The 19,811-nt window shown below is 46.0% G+C and overlaps 1 long non-coding RNA gene across 3 annotated transcripts; it reads right to left on the minus strand.

Annotated features, from left to right (window-relative positions):
• Window positions 1-224: 224 nt before the first annotated feature.
• On the minus strand, window positions 225-7,164 carry LOC122369517. Of its 3 annotated transcripts, XR_006254416.1 has the most exons (6): window positions 6,859-6,876; window positions 6,560-6,746; window positions 4,096-4,158; window positions 2,145-2,201; window positions 1,388-1,470; window positions 225-413 (listed from the first exon to the last, which is right to left on the minus strand). It is a non-coding gene; the product is annotated as an uncharacterized LOC122369517 (long non-coding RNA). The 3 variants fall into 3 exon arrangements; XR_006254414.1 differs by having other exon boundaries at window positions 235-413; window positions 6,560-7,164; XR_006254415.1 differs by lacking the exon at window positions 225-413 and adding an exon at window positions 475-577 and having other exon boundaries at window positions 6,560-7,164.
• Window positions 7,165-19,811: the final 12,647 nt, after the last annotated feature.

Consider the following 19,811-nt stretch of genomic DNA (forward strand, 5'->3'; position numbering starts at 1 on the left):
TAGGTACACAGTACACACACGGCAATTAATGATTTTGGTTTTAGGGGCACCCGACTGCCACATCATTTGGCTCATATGACACGCAATGGGCAGACCAGTCACACGCCCTGGGGAAACCACCCACTGACTTTCGCAGCGTTCAAGAAAACAAATCGCATCATAAATTGATGTAGAAAGCTCTTATAAAGGATGGAGTCCATCAAAAACCAAACATGGGATAAAGCACAACAAAACAAGCAACGACTGAAAAATTAAACGCTCTTTTAAGTCACAATTGCATGCACCTAAACCCAATAAAAAACACAAGCCGTAGATTTGTTTAGCTAACTGGAATGCATAATGTATGGCTCTTACCGTGGTACTTTTGAAGGATCACAGGATTCAGGTTCTGCGCTGGCTCCCACGTAGGCATCCTTTGGAAAAGGAAAGGATGTCAGAAGGCCAGCTTAACAAAAAAACAAAAAAAAACAATCAAGTAGAAGTGGATTATCTTTGGAAGCTAGATGGCTTCTTTCTCGCGGCGTCGCACCGTAAATGTTCCATGTCACCGGTATCTCGGGATCTTTAGCCCCATTCCCTGCGAGTGGGGAAAGATTCCGTCATCCTCAGGTTTTCAATGGAATCCTCCATGGCAAGACCCCTAGCACAAATGCAAAACACAACCTTCGGCCCGCGACACCCAAACAAGGCGTCGCCCTTAGGTAGTTGAATTATGTCGCGAGTGTGTGCGTGAAATAAAATAATGTGAGTGAATTATTTCAATTCTAAACCCATAAATTTCGACCAGTTAACATGCTAAAGAATGTCTTTTATTCACTACTGGTTAGGCAGAATGCAGTTTCTGTAGTTTTAAAAGGAACCTAATCAATAAAATAACTGATTTAACGTAAAAGCATATCAATGTCCTTTTCACAATGACGTTTCCAACGGGTTCAGAGGCCTATTCGGTGATTCCCAAACCAAGGAATGAATGACCCTAGCCATCAGACCGATCAATGAATCGTTTTCTTTTTTAACCCTAGTGCACACAAAGTGTCGAGGCTACCCGCATCGACACAATATACTGCATATGTTGAAACAGGGGCCAAGAAAGACCATGCTATTACTGCGATAACCACCAGGACATTCCAGCAGGATGACGCAACCAAACGCCCACTTTGAACAACCATGGAAAGAACCAGAAGGCCTGGTCCCTTTATCTCAAGAGCCAGCGGTCCCACCGCATTCCCGGGAATAGATACAAGTACATGATACGATGAAGTCTGCACACCAACGGAATTCATGAGAAAATATGCAAAAACAAAATTGTTTGTCCAATCGGTCACTAAGATATTGAAGGTGTCCCACTTCTCCCGCGTCCCAGTTATCCCCACTCTCCAACGCTTACCTGAAACCTTGCCACTTGATGAGGTACATCATGTTGCCGTCTTTCCACTGGTGGGCTAATATTCTTTCCACAAAATAGAGATCCTGAAAAAATCGATTCCGTCAATTACCTTTTCTTCAATTTAGCTTAACTAATTGGTAAGTTCGCCCCCCCCCCCTCCACGTGTTCCTAATGCACTGTTAGCTTTAGTGTTCAGCCTGCAAAAAGAGGCTGATGATAGGTAATAGTGGCGCGTCGTCTTATCGATATCAGCTATATAAAAGAGAAGTTAAAAACTAATCTTTCAAAATCCGAAATTAAATCGTAATTGTTGATGAAACATTTTGCCTTATTTTGCTCAAGGCAACATTTGGCCATCAATCATAACTTGGCCGTTTTATCTGTAACTTGGCTCATTACTAATTGCTTAGATTATAACCGATTAAGAGCAAGTACGCAGGAGAAATTAAACATTACGTTCAATACAATTTTAGCGTCTCTTTAAATTAATACCACAAGAGATAGTCCCGACCAGACACACAAGTAGGTGCAAGTGAGGCGCCATTGCATATTGTGTAGGCGCTACCTGGCTGCTTCCGCGGGACTTATCCCTTTAATAATGCCCTCAGTAAAAGTTGTATCAGCAAACCAGGTTTGACCCACAGTAAACCTTCATGAAATTGTCTGCTAGCTAAGCATTAACAAAATGAGAAACAATTGTGGTGCTTACGAAATATGAATAATGTCTTTCGCATATGGATACTGAACGAACACTTACCTGAACAGTTTTCGCCACTTTCCTCCTTCGTCCAGAAGTAACAGCTGCTGGTCGCTTCTAAAAAAAAAAGAAATATTACCTCACTTCAATTGACACACCATGATTTAAAAAAAAATAGAAGGGTTATCATGGTAACACGCAATTCATCATTCATAATTCGGGTAGAAAGGAATGATTAATTCATTTACATGCGCCCCCTTAACCTGCGCCCTGCTGGGGGGGGGGGTGTTTGAACACCCCCCTTATGGTTTTTCGCAAATATCTCAAAAACGGCGCTCGTTTTTTGTACGCCTTATCACACATCAATTCTACACATGTTGTGAAAATTTCAGACCAAGGTCATTCAAGGTCAGGTCACCAGGTCACTTGAAGTGACCTCACCTCATAGTTTCAATGTCTGTCATAGCTACACCGAGTGACCGATCGCTTTGAAACTTTCAGAGATTGCTAAGAGCAATAGCATGTACAAAATGCATATTTCAGAATTTTGATATCGATGACCTAAGGTCAGGTCAATTTTGCGACCTCCCCATTATAAGTCAATGGGAGAAAATTGAAATGCGCCTCTTTTGGACGAAAGACATTATAAACACTCCCAAACACTGAATTACAAGTAATTTATACACACTGAACATGAAAATGGTGTCCATGACCCCTGTTTATGCCCTGAGGTCATCTTAGGTCACGAATGGCATCAACAGTTTTTCGCAAATTACTTTTGATAGAGGCATGCTAGAGCGATAAAAACGCCTTAGATGTGTTCAGCTCGACGATACGGATCAACTGATATGCAACATGACACTTTCCGGTCAGGTCATGACCTTGACCTGATGTCAAATTTTCAAGTTGACCTTTCAAGGTCAAGTTATAGTTCATTCGATGCGTCTTGACGAGAGGAACACGATGTCGGTAAAAGTAAGCTCGTACAAGGCTTGGGTAAAAAATCATTGCAGAAAAACTGTTTCCGAAAAAATCGGCTATTTTGCAGTTTTTGCCCCCTGCATGCAAAACCGTTGACGTTAGGTCAAATCTGAGAGAATTATTCAGAAAGGGCGTTAATAGGGCTATCGAATGCGCTTTTCCGCGGCGCTTTACCTCTATTGGTTCCCGAGTTATGCGTTGGCTTCATGGAAATTGTCGACATTCGACCTGGAAATCGGCGAAATTTTGCCTTCAATGACCTCTGGTGACCTGACCTTTGATTTGACCAAAAAATTGACCGTAGTGATTTCGTCATTATTTTTGGCGCTCTTTCGAACGCCGCCTTCCGCGTATCGCTACGTGGCCCAGGAGCCGAGTTAGAAGGGGAGGGGTGTTCAAACACCCCCCCCCCCCCCCAGCAGGGCGTGGAAATCCAGGACCCCCAGCCGGGCGCGGGTTAATGTAACTCACTCACTCACTCACTCACTCATTCACTCCCACTAATCCGCGCCGAGCCGGGAAGGGGCGTCTGGACCAGTCTGGACGGCCAACCCGTATTTTTTCTGAGCTGAGCGGAAAATTACCGTGCGTAGCGCCGCCAAACTTTGCCTACGTTTTCGGCCGTTCCTCTCAACAAAAGTTAGTTTTACTATCCTGTGTTAGTTAGTTTGTTAGTGTTGGTTACCCTGTGATGATCTACTCGCATCACCTTGAATTTAAAAATCAATTTTCTGTCCTTCACATACGTCTCGAAAGGGAAGGGAAATAATTAACAGCTCAAAGAACAATGGGTCTTTTATACGCGCAACGAAGGAGAATGATGGTTAACCCTACTTCCCCATTCCCACTTTAATTTAAGGACATATTTCTAACTTTTGAGGCAGTGAAACTGCCTCTCACGATTCACAGGCACGGCAGAAGTAACTCAATACAGAATGGTTCTTTCGAAATAAATATTACTTTATTTATTTGGATATGGAGATTGTTAAATGCAGACACATAAAACAGATTGGATGACCCCACATCTTACCTTGCGTACATTAGTACCAGACAGCATCTTGGACTATCAAAGTGGCCTGAACATCCAAGCTACCTGAAAAGAAAGCCTGCATGTAAGATAGCTAACAAGTCACCTGGAAAGAAAGCCTGTATGGTGAGATTTTTCTGTAAGCATTTATCTTTCTTTAGCCGCTTTTAGTAACTAAGGCAGAAAGAAGACAATCTGTATGGCCAACGGGCATGCAGCAGGTGACTCATAATTTTTGTTGCCACTGCAATTTTCCAACAACGAATTGAATTAAAAGGTCAAGAAAAATAGACTTTCAAACAAGGTATTAACGGTTCCTAGTACAATGCACTCTAGAGCTGGCCTTTACTCCTCACTTGAAAACCTTACATTGTTGACCTTCTCAACAACACACTTAGGTATATAGGTACCATTATATTTTATGAGGCAACTGGCATTATGCCTTCAATCGCTACATTTAAATGGCTGAGATGTGTGCAATTTGCAGTGTTATACACAAATGATGCTAAAAGGTCAGTTGTATGGTTGAGTACGGCATGTTGGGCAACTTAAAAAATAAAAAAAACTGGGCAAAGGACACCGCTGTATACAGTATACACCCTTAAACCATATTCCGGGCGGGCTCTGAAAGGTAAGATTCCGGGCAGGCAGGGCAGGCTTATCAGCCCCCCGTTATTTCTCGAAAACCACGCATCGACGCAGCAAACGGCGTTTGATAGGTCGGTCAAAGAGCTACAACTTTTAAATAAAAATGCGTCAGGTCAATATTGAGGTCACCAGAGGTCATAAAAATAAAATGTTATTGAAATAGTAACCTAAGTATAGTAGATAAAACTTTTGAATAAAGACATAAAATTGACACCATTGTGCTTCTCTTGTCGAGGCGATTCGAAACAAATACTTGATGACCTTCATTAAGGCCAATTTAAAACTTGACCTCTGGTGGGGGAGAGGTCATGACCCAATAGGGGCGGGGTTGATACGTCACGTTGTATAGCAAACGACGCGTGACTTGGCAAGGCAAGCAGTTTGGTGCCACTTACATGTCTTTAGCGCCAATTTATCATGGTTTATTGACAAGCAACTATTGATGACCTCGCACGAACTCAGATGACCTTTTCCTGTCTCTGTCAGTAAATGATACCTGGATCGTCATAGATGATTCAATATGTCAAAATCCTGAAAGACTTGAGTGGTTTTGACTCGTTTCCACAAAGCGGTGCGCATTTCAAATTTATCCATAGGCTTGTAATGTAAAGATAATGAATCTGACCTGACCTTACCTCAGGTCATAGATATACAAATTCTGAGATATACAAAATGGACATAACGGTAGGTCATTGGGGGACCCACCCATAAGTTAAGGTCATAAGGCCAAAGTGGGTCTTAATTTCATTAAAGGTGACCCATAAGATAACAAAATGCTAAAACTGAGCTGAAAACCATTTGGGATTGAGAGACTCTTCAAGCTTTGGCCTATTGACAATACACTAAGAGGTCATGACCATAAAATGTCTTTGAATGACCTAGTTAGGCGCGGGAACCGGGGGGGCTAGCGGGGGCTGAGCCCCTCCAACTTTTCGGCTGGGGGGCTCATTATGTATTTGAGCCCCCCCCCCCTCCTCACAGCTGGAGGAATCAAAATCGGAAATCTACCAACATAATTTCATAGATTCATACAGAGGCACAGGAACCGGGGGAGGGGGCAGTGAGGGAAGCTTGCCCCCACAACTCTGGGGCCGTGGGAGCAGTGCCCCACAACTTTTCATGAGACCAGGAACTATTAGGGCAGCTTGTCCTCCCCAAATTAGGGGTAAAGTTAGAAGGGCTCAGCCCCCGCTAGCCCCCGGTTCCCGCGCCCGGCGCCACTGCCCAAAACCTACACTTATAAACATGGTGTTTTCCCCTAAACTGGATTCAGATTGGGATCCTGAACACAAGTACATACTTCAAACAGGTTAGTGCACAATGTAGGGCAGCCCTGCATTTTGTTGAATTGATCCGGAGCCAGAGTACCTACATCATTAATTGACCCCGAGGCCTGAGATCTTGTAAAGAAATAGCAAGTAGCGGCTAGCCACATTTCAAGGGTAGTCGTAAAGCAGGCGTAACACTTCTTTTAGCAACCAAGGAGAGGTGCTGTAGGTTAGGTTGTAGGTTGTAGGTTTTAGGTGGTAGGTTTTAGGTTTTAGGTTGTAGGTTTTAGGTTGTAGGTTTTAGGTTGTAGGTTTTAGGTTGTAGGTTGTACTGGTTAGGTCAGGTTTGGTTAGGTTTGGTTAGGTCTATTTTGGTTTGGTTTGATTAGAAAGCATCTCTGGGTATAGTGACCATCCGGCCCCGCTCCTTGGTTGCAAAAAGAAGTTGAAGTGTGACGCCTGCAAGTCCGGCCCAAACAATCGCATGGCAAATCGGTACTCTGCAATACCAGTATCCAACAAATAGATGTCTACAAATAATTTCCACTTACCTCACAGACTTCAAAAAGCTCCCAGCACAAAAAAAAACACAAATTAGTACCACCCAAAGCTTTATCTCTTCCAAATCCCAACACTGACACCGCCACGTGGTGAGCCGTGCCGCGCCGATAACACCGCAACAAAAAACAGTGTTGTTGCAACTACACAAAACTTCATCATACTCTAATTCACGGGTTTCTAAGATACATAATATAATTAATTTATTTTTACACTTTTTTAAAAATAAAACAAACGTCTATTTTGATCGCTTCACATTCCACAGACCACACTATAAATCATATCATGTTACGTTTTTGCTGCATGCCCGCGCTAGCCCGCGCTGATCAAGGCGTGCGTTTCCGAGCTTCAACACAGAGCCAGCCGATGGTGGCGCCGTCTGTGGCAGATATTGGAACTACGAACCATCAAATTTTTTAGTTTAGAGATAGATGGCGCCTAAGGTGGACAATTTTTGAGTCCACCGAAACAGACTTGTTCTTTCGGATACGTTTACGTCCAGCTAAAAGGTGTTCTGTGCGTTTATTTTTACGTGGACTTTTTGGGTCCACCAAAACAGAATGTCCACAGTAAATCAGAAAAAAATCTTGAAAAGTCCACCTAAACCAGAATTTGGAAAGCACACAAATGCCAACAAAGTAATTTCCAAAAACAATTGGATTGAAATAGTTACCAAACACCAAGTTGGTATCGGTTCGGAATCGGTACCTATATACTTTCCCATGGTTTTGGTTGCTACTTGTTTGGGTATCGGTTTCCCAATTATCTATATTTGACATCACTATCAGTAGGTAGGTACTGTGCCGTGTGGAATGGGTACTGCACAGTGTGTGTGTGGGGGGGGGGGGGTCACTGTGCAGATTGGAGTGGGCACTGTACAGTGTGTGTGGGGGGGGGACTGTGCAGTGGGGGGAGGGTCCTGTTCACTGCAGCCCACCCCGCCCCGCCCCGCCCCGCCCCGCCCGCCGCCGGCTCCGCGTCGATACCGTGCACTATATCAGTGCTCAGCTAAGACGAGAGACTATTCAGGCTGGCTGCAGAGCGGGCCAGAGGGCAAGGTCGGGCCACGCAGCGGCCACAGCCGGGCCGGCGACCCGGCAGGGCGCAGCGAACACGAGCACATGAGCTGAGTGGAGGAACCCAAACAGATGGAAAATGGATAATGAGCGAGCGTATTGAATGTGCCAAACACGCTGGAAGTGGAAACTACCTGACACAGTACCGGTAGTGTGCTTGAAATACATATCTCGATCACAGCAGATTCTTTTTTTAAGATGTGTGCTAAAAATCGGATGCTAATTTGGGCAGCAGCAAGACTTGCATGCCTGCATCATCCTTTTTAAAACTTCCATTATTCTACCCACACCCTTGCCAAACATACGTATCTTCCTAATTTAGCTCATTCAGCTCCAAGTTGAGAAGGGTTAACCCGCGCCCCAGTGGCGGTCTCAGCCAACTTCGCCCTAGTGGGGGGGCATATGTTACCACCCACCTCTAGCTCAAAAACTTAAGAGGGCTAGAAAGACGCGGTAAATAGCAATCGATAGCTCTCAATGCGTACGTTTGAAAGTATTTCGGTCATTTTTCGTCTCAGAACAATATTGGGGTCACTGGAGGTCATCACAGGTCAACATTTGCCAAATGTCATTATAATTTTCCGAAAACATGCATTTATCTCAGAAACTATGATAGCTAGAAAAGCACATGGAAAAGCAATCGATAGCTCTTGAACTCTTCTTTCGATAAGGACATTATCAGAATTGACCTCAGGTCAACGGTTTAGCCTCCAAAGGGCAAAAACTCCAAAAATAGCAGTTTTTACGAAAAGTGTTTTTCGCCAATAACTTTTGACTAAAAAAAAAGCCACGACATTTCTATTGCCAGAATCGTGTTCCTCTCGCTGAGACGCATCGAATGAACTATGATTTGACCTTGCAAGGTCAACTTGAAAATTTGACCTCAGGTCAAGGTCATGACCTGTCCGGAAAAGGTCATGTTGCATATCAGTCGATGCGTCTCGGCAAGACAAACACAATGAGACCATCCCCAGCGTTCTATCTCTTTCCAATCGAGAGTTATTGACAAAAATCTGTTTGTAGCCTCAAATGACCTTGGATGACCTTTCTAGAGGCTATCAGCAAAAACGCCACCTTGGTCGTCACGGATGGTCCAAATCATTGTGATTCTGAAATATTTGGACTGTTCCTATGCGTACACACGGATCTAGAGGCATTTTCATTTTTCTCCATTGACTTATAAATTATAATGGTAAGGTCACGCCACTGACCTGACCTTAGGTCACGGATATAAAAAAAAATCCGAGATATAGGTACAAATTGTAGGCGCCCATAACATCATGCAATCCACAAAGTTTAAAACCATTCTGACTAACACTGCAGGCTGGACAGTGGACATGATTGCAAACTTTTTTAGGCTTGGTCAGTTAAAGGTAGTGTGCCAGCTTTCCTGGACCGTATGGAGTTAACCCGCGCACCGACGGGGGTCTGCGCCAACTTAGTACCGACGGGGGGGGCGGATGACCGCCCCCCCCCTGAGATCTCGAGAACGAAGCAAGATAGCGACAAGCGGTAAACGGCATCGGATACGCACGGTCAAGATCTACAATTTTTACTAAGGTCATTTTCAGGTCAGGTCAAAGATGACGTCACAGGGGTCGAAAAAGTCAAAATGGCGGCGCTAAATATGGAGAGAGTTTTTCTCGAATAACTTTCGAACTAGTCAAGATAAGAACAAACTAAGGGCATCATCGTGATCCTCTCGTCAATCCGCATCGAATGATATATATGTTGACCTCAAAAGGTCAAGGTCAAAGGTTGACCTCAGGTCACGTGACCTTGAGGTCATCATGTATATCATTCGATGCGTCTTGACGAGCTGAACACAATGAGACCATCCACGCGTCTGTATCTTGTTCCTGTACGGAGTTATTGGCCAAAAACCTTTGGTGACCTTTGATGACGTCACATGACCTCACAGCTGCCCAACAGCAAAACAGACCTCAAGGTAGTGAAGGTTGATCGTATATGAAGTCATGTATGGTATATGGGGCCATTCCGACCCGTTTTAGTGGTAAAAACAGGGAGTTGATTTTTCCCCCATTGACTTATAATGGGGAGGTCGCGAAATTGACCTGACCTTAGGTCACCGATATCAAAATTCCGAGATATACAAATTGTAGCTACTAATGACCTAATAACATCCTGCGACTTTCAAAGGCCTCCGACATCTACTGTAGCTCTGGCACGGTGACAAAGTTGCAAAAAAGTGACTTGAGGTTGGGTCATTCAAAGTGACCTGGTGACCTGACCTTGAAAGGTAGGATGTTCAAACTTGCACACCATGTGTAAAATTGATAAAGGAATAGTCATACCAAATTTCGCGGCGCTACGCGCCGCGGTTTTCCCGCTATTCGCGAAAAACCTCAGGGGGGGGCGGATATCCGCCCCCCCCGTCGGTGCGCGGGTTAATGGCCCAGATAAGGAGAACCGGATTTTTAGAACTTATCCATACCTTCAAAACTCATGGAAACGTCTTAAATTCTTCAAATTTTGAGTACCCCAGTGCGAAATTCGCCCCGACGGGTTGTCGGTCGTACCCCAACCACATTTCACACCACTATGAACAATAAATGCACTCACTGAAATCGCTATTACCGATATGCTCATCCAATCAAGTTTCGATAAACCCGTTCATCATCAGCTCCTGCGGTTTCGAACACGCCTGTTAGGTGGTGCGGTAGACCGCGCCCAAAGCCAGGGCCCCGGTAACGTGAGGTAGCCGAGTCAGGGCAGCGTGCGCTGACCCAAGCCGGAGCCGCGCGTCCTCCCGGTGTCATGTGATAGCCCGGGGCTGCCCGCGGGGATGCGGTAGACCGCGCCCAAAGCTGCGGCCCCGGCTTGGGTCAGCGCACGCTGCCCCGACTCGGCTACCTCACGTTACCGGGGCCCTGGCTTTGGGCGCGGCTTCTGCTCATACTTTGTGGTGCGGTGGTGGTGCGTCGGGCTGCGCGCTCTGACTTCGGCCAAGAAAAATGCGTCAGCTGATCATTGTCATTACTGCCACTTGCGTGTGGTGAACTGGGGTCATAACTTATGAGACGGCTTTTTCATATCAATTATTTTACATAAAACCATATTTCAAACCATAAATAATGTTCGACAGCCAAATAAAAGAAACAATACCAATACAGGCTTACAGTTTAAGGCTCGACATTGTGTTGTCTACGATTAGACAGCTGATAACTCATTCCCGTACGTCGTAACACTATAATGACATTTGCTTATTGTCACATGTGCGCCGCATTCGCGATTGTTGGCGACGCCTGTTTGCAGGTGAGCCCACTACAGTTGTTATACATATCGAAAAACCGATAAACTTTTAGGCGAAAAAGGCACTATTCCAGGCCCATTTTTGATTTTTTTGCGATATTAGGTAAAAACAGAAGCTTCTTATCCTAGGAAAAATAAAATGGGAAATCTTTCAAAGGTGGCACACTACCTTTAACTTGACCTGGTGACCTGACCTGACATGACCTGGGGTCAAAAATTTCACACATTGTCCAAAATTCGCTACGCGCCGCGGTTTTTTATTCACACGCGAAAAACGCGACAGGGTGGTAACATATGCCCCCCCCCCCCACTGGGGCGAAGGTTTTAACCCGCGCCCGCTGGGCTATTCAGCCATACGCGCCCTGCTGGGGGGGGGGCAGATTCTGCCCCCCTGTCTAACTTCCGAACCGATGGTCGTAGAAAGACGGGGAAAACGGCAATCGAAAGCTCTCAACAAAGCGGATCTTAAAAGCCCAATTTTTTTTGCTTACGTAGGTCAGAGGTCAGGTCAAGGTCAGGTCAAGGGTGCAAAATGCAAGTGTCTACAGTATCGGCCTTGCACCGTAGTTGCCGAAGAATGGACAGAGACTGATTGCCCAAAACGTGTTCTTAGGCTACCAAGATAATATTCGTTGCATACAATATCATGCAAAGGTCAAGGTCAAGGCCAGGTCAGGTCACCAAAAACGAAATATAGAAAAGGGCATTTGCGACACACGTTATATGGGTCATTTTATTCATAGAATTCAATAGGCACACTCAATAAGTGATATGGACCACATCTGGATGAATTTCAGGTCGAGGTCAGGTCAAGGTCAGGTCAAGTGAGGTCAGACACCTATTTTTCACCTATTTTACACGCAAATTTTCAGGAAAAGTCTTAATTGATGTATTATAAGGTACTAAAAGTTTGACGTCGCTGGCGTAACGCGTTTAGAAGTTATTGGCGAAGAACGGGAGGGCGCAGATTCCCCCCCCCCCCAACGGGGTGCGGGTTAAGAGTGCATTTGCAGGCTTCGTGTATGCAAAACATTTCCAGTTTTAAGCCTATTCGGTGCCTACCTATAATAGGCACATTGTGAACAGCGAGACAGCAATATGCCCCCGGAGGTTCTTTCTATCTCTATTCACAACACTCGAGCTCGGGTAAAGTACCGCTGTCCCATTTCCCAGGTCTGACAAAAACTGCCCAATGTCGCGGGCTCAGTACCGCCCCTCCCGGTCCGCTCACAGCAGATCGGCCGCCGCCCCGGGGCTATCTAATCACCCCCGCCGCAGTAGGGGAGGGGGGGGGGTGACCTCAGCGGCCAGATAGGGCCGGTGTCGGTCTGACGATAGAGTGTGATCGTCCCAATCCGGTCGGAGACGGTCCCGATACGGCCGGACACGGTCCCGATACGGCCGGTGTCGGTCTGACGATAGAGTGTGACGATAGGTCCTCCCCCCCCCCCCCCCCCGATACGGCCGCTGATCAGGGATTACTGGCCGTCAGGCCGGCTCAGGTCAGAGATCCGCCCTTTGTCCGCGCTACGCCACCGCTCCTTTAGCGGCCGGACGAGGACCGGGGCCCGCCGCTGCAGAGTGCACCTATCGGCCGGCAGATAGCCCCCATTGACGGCCGACAAATAGCGTCTATCGCAGCCCGTGCCACTGATATACCTACTCGGCCACCGAATACTGGCCGATCAGCTAGTCCTGTGGCTGCAATCAGTGCTACATTCAAATGAAGATATGTCGGAACAGTCGGCAGTCAATGCTAATTGATAATTATTACATGACCTATTGACGTACATATAAATTACAGCCAATCACACAAATGCCACGAACAATAAGCCTTCCATGACGATGCCCAAATAAACATCAATCGCGCCGTTACAGTACCTACTTTCATTGTTAGCCCGCGTCCCAAATGATATCTGATTTCAACTGATTTCTGATTTTCAGCTGACAACTGAGTAACTAATTTCTGATTTCGGATCCCGGATTTCCACGCCTTGCTTGGGGGGAGGTTTTTGAACACACACGGCTCCTGGGCCACGTAGCGATACGCGGAAGGCGGCGCTGAAGAGCGCCAAAGATAATGACGACATCGCTTAAAGGGACAGTATCACCGAAAAAAATCAATGTATGGAGCTGATTTTTTTTTACTACCACTTCTTATTTTTCTGAATCAGAAAAACATAGTTTGAGGACCGAACTCGGTGAAAAATATTTTTTCATGAGCGAGTCATTTTCATGAGCGAACCACCACTACAAGCATAGCCGCCACTTTGGAAGCCTGCGAAATTACTACAGAACTGGCGCAGATAATACATTATTGACGCTACACTTACGCGGCCGCTCTTCTGATTGAGTTGTCGTTAGGGAAAGGCAGCATTAGGTATTGCCCAGAAGATATCACGTGACAAGCTGAAGGAATTCCTTCAAGCTGAAGGAATTCCTTTGTTGAGCCGCTAGAATCCGAAGGAAACAGCGGAAATTGCCTACGACTAATTAAAGGGATTATCAGGGTTTAAAAATTGAAAGGAATCGGCATAAATTTGCAATCAATGAACTCCCCAGACTCTGCCGATTCTAAAGATATGCATAAAATGTAAATCGGTACCAAAATTTGCGAGATATAGCCGTTTCAAAATTGACAAAATTGTACTTACTCACGCCAAACAAGTACTTGGGCGGCCAAGTTGGCCCATCGCTAAAATGTAAACAAAGAGCAGCCTTGGGAAATTTCGCCAAGGCCGTCGCACCGCACTGGCGATTTCCACAAGACGACGGGCCTTGTCTGTTTTGTTTTTGTCTGTTGTTTTTAGGGCCTTGCAACAAGATTTCAGTGCTTGGCATTGGATTTGGATATGAACAAATTGAAGATTTGCTTTTCAATAAGACAGCAAGAGCTATCAACATTGCCAAAGTTATTATATGGGTGTGATTTGAATAGCTTGTTTGCTGATCATCAAAATCTTGATGTTAATATCATTTAAATGTCAACAATTTTCAAGGGTAAATTTGAGTGTTTTATTTCAATAAATTGAAATGTAAGTGCATCAGGCACAAGAGCTAAGTTTCAATCTGATTATTTTGTCAAGAGTGGTGAATCTAATGTAACGTCTTGCGAGAAAGCTTACCTAAGTGACTCAGACTGAAGAAAGCGCTACAGTTTTTCAAGATCTATGTTGATCTGTTTTTTTTTCGAACAACAGGTCGTACAACATGATGTTGTGACATGACCTCTGTGCCCTGTACGTCTTCCCTGCTGCTGCAGCAGAGCCCCGGCTTCAACTATAGTTTGTTATGGGTGGGCTCTCCGTGAACGTCTTTGTGCGTTTCTACACATTGTTGCTGTGAAAGGACGGTACATGAAAAAATATGTAACTTGTATGTTTTTTATTGCCCTGGTACCTACTTAACCCTCGCATGTGTGCGGCGTTTGCCAGCTTCTAATGTGTAGGGGGGGGGGGGGTCGGTTGGACCCCCCCCTTGCCGTTTGGCCCCTGATCGAGCTAGAGCTTCGCGGAAAAAACGAGCGTGTTGCCCGTGACGAGAGGAAGCCGATGATACCCAATTTTAAGGTCCTAGGTCATTGGTTGACCTTCCAGGTCAGGTCAATGACCCAAAGTCGGGAAAATCGGGACCTGTTATAAAGTCGTAAAGTGTGACTGCTAAGGGGTTTTTCGGGGTGCTGATCACGAATATCGTGTTAGTTTTGATCACAGATGATGTCTTGAAGCATTTAGACCAGGTCGGGTCAGGTCAGGTCAGGTCAACCAGTAGGCGTCGTGACGGGTATTCGTAGTACGTGTCAACCGCCTCTGACAGCTTCGTAACATGTTACGAAGGCACCAAAACTACTTCGTAAATGTTCAAATGGTTGCTAAATTCGAATTCAGCTCCAAACACTAGCCTAGAAACATGTAAAACTCGAAAAAGTGAACCGAGGTCACCCGAGGTCACCAAAGGTCAATGACCTGACCTGACCTTCAGGTGACCTTGACACACACGGGAGTAACATCATATCACATGTTTGAACGTTTGAAACCACGAAAAGCTTGCAAACACGCGGCTAGTGCGAGCCGACATACGCGAAATCGCGATTCCGGCCAAACATGGTCTCGGAAAAGAGGTCACAGGTCAAAGGTCATTTGGGTCAGGGTCATGAAATTTTCAGGGTAGGTGTCAAATTGATCAATGCGAGGGTACTGAAAGTTTCGTCGCGATCGGCCGCTTTTTACGCGAGTTATTCGCGAAAAACCATGGGGGGGGGGTCCATCCGACCCCCCCCCTACACATGCGAGGGTTAATATATATTTTTGTTGTTTATGAGTGATAAATGAATATATTTTGAGGAAAATTGAGGCATTTCAATTTTAGTTTGTGGAACAGAACAGAAGAAGCTGCTGAGTGCGGATCATGCTTCAATTGAGAGAATCATCTTCAGTTATCTACATATAAGCATGCTTTGTAAGCTCCTTGCATTTTGCCAGCTTCTACTTGCTAGTCAAAGTTGTAAGAAGGGTTAGGGAGAACAATGGGTACGCATGCCACCATGTGCAATCACCAAACGAATGAACGTGAGGGCCAAGTCCTTCACACAGCATGGATACTTATAGGTACTGCGCTAATGTATAATGTTAATTATGTTCATATTAGCAACTCACCCAGGCAGCCTGCCTTGTGGTATTTCTGAGTTTAACCCTCGCCCGTAAACGGCGATCTGCCACCTTCGCCCATGCAGGGGGGGGGGGTTGGTGCGACCCCCCCTTGGCGTTTGAAAACGGAGCGTCGTAGAGCTTAGCGGAAAAGACCAACGGATTGCTCTCGCCGAGATCTCGCGATTGGTGGTATATTTTTTGGTCCTAGGTCAACATTTGACCTACTTTTGACCGGTCAAAGGTCAAATTTTCGGAAAAATAGACTTTTTTTCAACTTTCCGCGGCGATTGCGGCAAAACGGTCGGAGATATCGACTTAAAACCTTCACTATCGTGTTCCTTGATCAATTCTCTATCGTTTGGTATGTATTTCGTTTCCCTAGCTCTAAAAATGGCGCGTTGGGAGCGCCGGAAGTCGGCAAGTTCACAGTCGGCGGCAGAAATTCGAAAAATCAAAATTTAAATTTTTGAAATCTGATTGTATTTTTGGATTTGGAAGGTCCATTTGCTCCCTATAGAAGCTAATATTGCTGCATATTTCCATTGAGGTGACAAGAATTAGCAAAATAGTGGTTCGGGCGCTTTTCAAAAATAGTACCGGACGCTGTTCCTCTTGTGACGTCATAGCTCCGTGACCTGACCTGACCCGGTCAAGTTTCTTATACCATATGATAGCCAATACTTGCCCCAACATGCATGGGAAGTTTCATCACGATCCATCAACCGATGTCCGTACCACCGGCAGGAAACCTCGGGCGTTGGCACTCAGTTTGTGAAAATCCGGCCGGAGGCTGTTCCCTTTGTGACGTCATAACTCCGTGACCTGACATGACCCGGTCAATTTTTTTTATCAAAAGATGCGCAAGGTTTGCCCCATAAGGTACCCAAAGTTTGGCGGCGCTGCGCGCCGCCGTTTTTGCACTATTTCCGAAAAACCTCAGGGGGGGGTTGCACCAACCCCCCCCCCCTACATGGGCGAGGGTTAAGATTTTGTAAGACTCACACTAATCAATAAGGTAAATTATATTGATATGTATGGATGAACAATGTGCAAAGGGGTCGCACGTGCCTGCTCAGTGCTCAGCCATGGATGCACGTGCCTTCTCAACAATGGGCGTGCTGGGACGAACAATGTGCAAAGGGGGGGGGGCGTGACTCCGCGGCCGCCTGTTGGCTCAGCCCCTGCTGCTGCTTGGCGCCGCTGCTGAGCGCTGTCGGAGACGCCGCTCGCTGCCGGAGCTGCCGGAACAGTCACCGGAGCTGCCGCCCGCTGCCGGAGCTGCGGGAGCCGGGCCCGCCGCCAATCTGTCAGGACCGCCGACGGCAGCACGCCCGTCTGTCAGGGTCTGTCAGTGCCGGCAGTGGACGCGCGCGGGTGCGGGCCGGGACCGGGTACGGATGCGCGCGGGTGCGCGCCAGGTACGGGTGCGCGCCGGCTATGGACGCGCGCGCGCTTGCGTGCCGACGATGGGCGCGCGCGCGTGTATGCCGCCCGCTGCCGGAGCTGCGGGAGCCGGGCCCGCCGCCCATCTGTCAGGACCGCCGACGGCAGCACGCCCGTCGGTCAGGGTCTGTCAGTGCCGGCTGTGGACGCGCGCGGGTGCGCGCCGGTGCGTGCCGGGTACGAACTCGCTTGGGTGCGCCCCGGCTGTGGACGCGCGCGGGTGCGCGCCGGTTACGGACGCGGCGTGCGCGCCGGGTACGGACGCGGCGCGCGCGCTTGCGTGTCGACCAGGGACGCGCGCGCGTGCGTGCCGACGCACACTGGGCCGATCGCCAGGTCTAGCACGACATGGGTAAAAAAATCAAACTTTGTAGATGTGCAATGATACCTATACCAATTTGTTCAAAAATGATCATACTACATTGCTGTGGTCTTTGTTTTCCAACACAATTGCTATTTCATGGCGAAAACTCAGCTTAAACACGAACTTCGGAATCGTTTGGACAATACAATACAATACAATACATTTATTTTTCAAGAATAGAAGCAGAACACAGGATACAAACGCATAATCAGATTGGTGCAAAAGAATAAAATTCTTAAATTAAAGCACCTCTCTGCAGAAACGATAGCCAATACTTAACATGAATGCAACATAAACAACGAAATAAAATAACACTTTACAATGTCAAACCGCCGCCGCGGCGCACCACACCCGTCACCCGCCCACCGGGTCACTCATAGCCTGCCGCCCCCAGGGGGCGCCACGCACCGCCCGGTCCGTCGTCCGCCGCTGGGCGCAGTTTGGTGGAATCGTTTTGTATTGATAAGGAAATTTTGAAAAAGAGAAGCTATTTGGATGCCGTCTTTCAAACTTAGATCGGTACCTTTGAGAAGAATGTCAAGCTTCTTTGAGTTGTTTGCTTGCTGGAACTTTGAGGTTATGTAAGAGATTTGACGAAAGAGTTCAGACCGCAGCATGTTGAAATAGGGACAATTTAGTACGAAATGTGCTACGGTCTCTTTTGGGCTCCCGCAATCACAGTAAGGAGAAGAGGCTTTTTGAATTTGGAAAAGATTATCGTTTAGAGTTGATGCATTGAGTCGTAAACGTGTGTGCAAAGTGTTGCCAACTTTACAGCCAGCGCTGTTAAATTTGGATGCAGGCTCTGTGCCGAATAGGGAAAATATCGCTCTCTTAAAGGATTTCAGGTTAGGTTCGGTTGTTATTGTTGCTGGGAGGTTGTTCCAATCCCTTGTAGTTTGGGGAATAAATGATTTTTGAAAAAGGGTTGTTCTGTTGTTAGGGAGGGAAAGTGTGTCAGCATTGCGAAGTGCAAGTCCTGTATTTTCATGTCTTGTGTGAGGTAAGATGTCTTTTATGTATTGAGGAATGTCTGCAGATGGGTTTAAAAGTTTGTGATAAAAAATAAGTCGCTGTTTAAAACGTCTTGTCTCTAGAGTCTCCCATCCCAATTCTGCTAAGAGTTTCTTGTGTGCCGTAGGAAATAATGTGCCAGTCACTAGCCTTGCTCCTCGCATCTGAAGCTGTTCAAGTCTCAATTTGTCTCTAGTTGTTATCAAACCGTCATAAACGATACCTCCATAGTCGAAAATTGGTAAAATATATGTGTTGTATAATTGTAAGAGTATGTCACGAGGTAAATACTTAGCAATAGGGTATAGGGGACTGAGTGCGATGTTGACTTTCTTGATAACGATGTTTATGTGGTCATGGAATCTTAGATCGGTTGACAGTGTAAGACCTAGATGGGTGTGACTTTTAGTAGGCGGCACTGGGCGTTTGTTGAAGAACATGATAGGTGATTGTGATGTTGTCGCGTGGGTAAAAGTGATTTGCTTGGTCTTGTCCGCACTGAAGTTAATATGCCAACTTGTTCCAAAATCTGAGATAATGTTCAAGTCATTTTGTAATGATTTGCATGCTGTGTTAAAATCTTGCTGGTGCATAGCTTGCTGTGGAGGCTTGGTAATGGATTGTCTCGAGTATGAAGTGTATAGTGAAGTGTCATCGGCATAAAAGAGTGAATCGTTATGAGTCTTGCCAGCTAGGTCATTTAAATAAATTAGTGCGAGTAATGGGCCTAAAACACTACCCTGCGGGCATCCTGCGTTGATGAGTAGCGGTCTAGAGGTACTGTTTTCCACACATACTTTAATACTTCGATCAGTTAGATAAGATTCAAGCCAGCTGTGGAGTGATCCGGTTATCCCGAAAAGAATTTTGCATTTATGTAAAAGTCCAACGTGCCAGATTTTGTCAAAATATTTGCTTATGTCTAAAAATATTGCAGTGAAGTCATTTCCAATGTCGAGTGATTTGTACAGATTGTGAGTTAGGTAAAACAGCTGGAGTTGAGTGCTATGGTTCGGTCTATACCCGCTCTGTTTGTCGGTTAAAAGATTGTTTTCAGTAATGTGACTATAGATGTGGTTGAATATTATCTTTTCGAATATTTTGGAAACGCAGGGAAGGAGACTAATAGGCCGATAATTAGAGGGGTCAGAGGCAGATCCTTTTCTTTTGAAAATTGCGTGTACTTTTGCTTCCTTCCATGTTAAGGGGAATTTACCGAGACTTAGTGATTTATTAAATAATTTTGTTAAGGGCGAAACTATTAAAATTGCCGTAAGTCGTAATATTTTCGGCGGGAGATTGTCTGGGCCGCACGACTTATGGATGTCAAGAGAATTAAGAAGTTTTAAAACTTCTCGCTCCGTTATTACAATTTTGTCTAATTTTGGTACAATGTTGCTTGGTGGCTATACAGGGTGTCCGGAAA

Source organism: Amphibalanus amphitrite, unplaced genomic scaffold (assembly GCF_019059575.1).
Source record: "Amphibalanus amphitrite isolate SeventyFive unplaced genomic scaffold, NRLGWU_Aamphi_draft 001045F_arrow, whole genome shotgun sequence".
Classification (NCBI taxonomy): Eukaryota; Metazoa; Arthropoda; class Thecostraca; order Balanomorpha; family Balanidae; genus Amphibalanus; species Amphibalanus amphitrite.